The sequence below is a fragment of the Eriocheir sinensis genome, chromosome 39, assembly GCF_024679095.1.
Source record: "Eriocheir sinensis breed Jianghai 21 chromosome 39, ASM2467909v1, whole genome shotgun sequence".
NCBI classification, from domain to species: Eukaryota; Metazoa; Arthropoda; class Malacostraca; order Decapoda; family Varunidae; genus Eriocheir; species Eriocheir sinensis.
In genome coordinates, this window is record NC_066547.1 from 8,106,095 (window position 1) to 8,109,768 (window position 3,674).

Here is a 3,674-nt window from a genome sequence, read left to right on the forward strand (position 1 = left end):
GAGAGAGAGAGAGAGAGAGAGAGAGAGAGAGAGAGAGAGAGAGAGAGAGAGAGAGAGAGAGAGAGAGAGAGAGAGAGAGAGAGAGAGAGAGAGAGAGAGAGAGAGAGAGCGAGAGAGCAGACAAACAGACAAAAAGGTAAACAAACAAAAAGACAGACAGACTCAGACACACAAAGACAGACAAACATTCGTCCGCATTATGTTTTAAGACCGTACAGAGAAAGAATGTGACAGTAGGAGAAGAGGAGGAGGAAAAAGAAGAGAAGAAAATAGATGGGAGAGGAAGATACAAAAAATCTAGCATAAATGAGAAAGCTATTGACATAATCACAAAATTGTATGATGGGGGCCTAACTAAGGTCAGGCTGGATGAAAAAGAAAAGCTAACGATAGAAGTCAGCAGCGGAATAAGACAAGGATGCACGGGATTGACAACATTACAAATTAGTTACATATAAAATTATGCATCAGTTGGAGAAGCTGAACAAAGGGTACAGAGACGAGAACTTTAACATAACATCACTCTTCTTTGCGGACGATGAAATGTTACTTGCAAGTAGTGTAGAAGATGCAAAAGAGGTGATAGAACAAGTATTGGCATCAGGGAGTGAATATGGCCTAGAAATCAATAAGGAGAAAATCAATATTATTATATTTAATATGAAAGAAAAACCTAATGAAATAGAAGGTATAAAGGTTATCAACAAATTGAAATACCTAGGAATAACTGTTAATGACAGCAGAAACTTATTCAAAGAGCAAAAACAAATAATGCAGGAAAAAGCCGTAAAAATGGCCAACCTAACGTACTCTGTAATTGCTAGAAGTTGTGCAAGATTAACAATAGGGAAGGTGTATTGGAAAAGTATAGCCCTACCAGGAATCTTATATGGTGCAAATGTGATTGATTTTAGCAAAGAAAAAATACAAAAACTGCAAAGAATAGAAAACAGTGTGGGAAGGAAAATACTGGGAGCACCTAGCCACACACAAGAAGCGGCGTTACGGGGAGAAATAGGAATCTCCAGCATGAAGGGAAGGATAGTGGAGGGGCAGCTGAAATACTTGCAGCACATATTGAGAGGGGAAAGTAACAACCTCCTAGAGGGGGTGGTTGAGGAAATGAGATTGGAAAAGAGGAAGAATAAATGGATAAAAGGTTTGTTGGAGGACAAAAAATTAGTGGGGATCAGGGGAACGGCAGTAAGTAATGCTAAAGTTGGTGAAAAAGTGAAAAAGTGGGACACAGACAAGTGGAAAAGCACCTTGCAAGAAAAGGAAAGTTTAAAGCTGTATAGAGAATGGAGAAAAGAAATTGGAGAGCAAGAGGAAATATATGACAACAGTGAAGAGGCGATCATTATGTTTAAATGCCGTACAAATAATATGAACCTTGGTGATAGAAAAAGATTTAAGAATGAGCCAACAACCTGTGTAATGTGTGGAGCTGTTAAAAACGACTTGAACCACTTTCTGCTGCAGTGTGATGCTTATAGGGAAGGACGGGGGAAGAATTTAATGTTGCAACGACCCTATGACGAAGACGAGGAAAATATAATAGAAAGACTCCTTTTTGATGAACAAGGGATTGAACAAAGTAAAAGAACGATCTTTAAATTATAGGAAATACGAGAGAAAAAGATAAAATCAGTATTGTGAAGCTAATTCAGAAATAAGACCCAGACCCAGACCACAAGACCACAATATCAAGACCACATCAGGAAGTGCCGATCCAAAGGCAAGACTTCCGCTATCTACCTGAACCTGATGATGAGGAAGAGAAGGAACATGGGAGGGAAGGAGGACGAGCAGAAGGAAGAGGATGAATTGTAAAAAAAAAAAAAAGCAGGAGGAGGAAAGAGGAGTAGGAGGAAAGGGAGGATGAAGAAGAGAAGAAACAAATGAAGAAAGAGGATGAGCAGAAGGAAGAGGATAAGTAGGAATATAAGCACGAGGAAGAAAGATGAGTAGGAGGAAAGGAATCATTACGAAGAGAAGAAACAAAAGAAATTGATAATGAGGATGAGGAGAAAAAGGAGGAGAAGAAATTGAGAGAAGGAGGGAGAAAGACGAGCAGCAGCAGACGAAGCAGAGGAGAGGGAGGAGGAGGAAGAGGAGGAAAGAAAACAGCGAGGAGGAAAGAGGAGTTGGAGGAAAGGAAGGATTAAAATGAGACGAAACAATAGAAATTAAGAAAGAGGACGAGAAGATAAAGGAGCAGGTGCAGCAGGAGAAGGAGGAGGAGGAAGAGGAGGAAAGAAAACAACGAGGAAGAAAGATTAGTAGGAGGAAAGGAAGGATTAAAATGAGAAGAAATAAAAGAAATTAAGAAAGAGGACGAGAAGATAAAGGAGCAGGTGAAGCAGGAGGAGAAGGAGAGGGAGAGGGAGGAGGAGGAGGAAGAGGAAGACGAGCACTCAGTATCCTCATTACCATACAGGAACATGCGAGTCTCAGCCTGGCGTCCGCGAGGCTCATCAATAAATAGAGGAAGAGGAAAAAAAAGTGATCCTCCTTCCTCCTACGAATATAGCTGCCGTGTGAGCCTCTGGGAAGAATAAATAGGTCGTTATGGCTCTTAATTAATGAAACGTCCGGGATTGTTAGTGCGGGTGCAGGAGGGTGGTTGGAGTGGCCTGTTCTTAAGTGGAAGTTTGACCCTTATGGCAACGGCGATGTGATGAAAGCTTTTAAATATATCATGGAATGGATTGGGTGAATCTCGCTCTGACTCTCTTTCCTTTTTCCTCTCCTTTTTTTCCTTGCAATATACGGAAAAGCTTTAGTGACGGTGGAAGTTTTACCCTTATGGCAACGATGATGTGAGCTTTTAAATATATCATCAGGACAAAGGAATGGATAGGGTAAATTTCGCTCTGCCTTTCTTTCCTTTTTCCTCTTCATTTTCTCCTTGTAATATATGGAACAGCTTGAGTGACGGTGGAAGTTTTACCCTTATGGCAACGACGATGTGACGAAGGCTTTTAAATATATCATGGAATGGATATATAGGGTGAATCTCGCTCTGCTTCCGCTTTTTTTTTTTTGGGGAGTATGCAAAAAATATCCCGCTAAGAGGTGCTCCTATAAACAAAAGACAGCTGCGTGGAGTGGCCAGAAGAGAGGATCAAATTCAGTTGGAGAGGTGTCTTGATACTCCACTCCTGAGGTCTCGGCGAGGTTGTAGTGATTGGTGAGGCATTCATACTATTACCTAACGGAGATACTTCATACTAGAGGTCGTAGAAGTAGAAGAGAACGTTGACTTTTTATTTTTCGTTAACAAGAATCTAACAGGGACCATAAAAGAATAGGTCAGCATCAACGAAAGGCGACGGTGTGCAGAAGGGAACTAACAAAACAAAATAATGTGGTGGTCTAGCAAGCCACGAAGAAAATACAGTCAAAGGATCATGCAGACAGTCACGTGCAGGCTAAAAAAAAAATAAGGTGGCAGGAATCATTACCAAACTCCTCCCGAAATTGACCTCTCTTTTGGCCACCCGTCTATACTCTTTTTTATAAGGCCAGGGGCTAGCGGGCTTCTTTTCTCGTCTATTTTTGGCCACCCGTCTATATACTCTCTTTTATAAGGCCAGAGGTTAGCGGGCTTCTTTTCTCGTCTATTTTTGGCTACCCGTCTATATACTCTCTTTTATAAGGCCAGAGGTTAG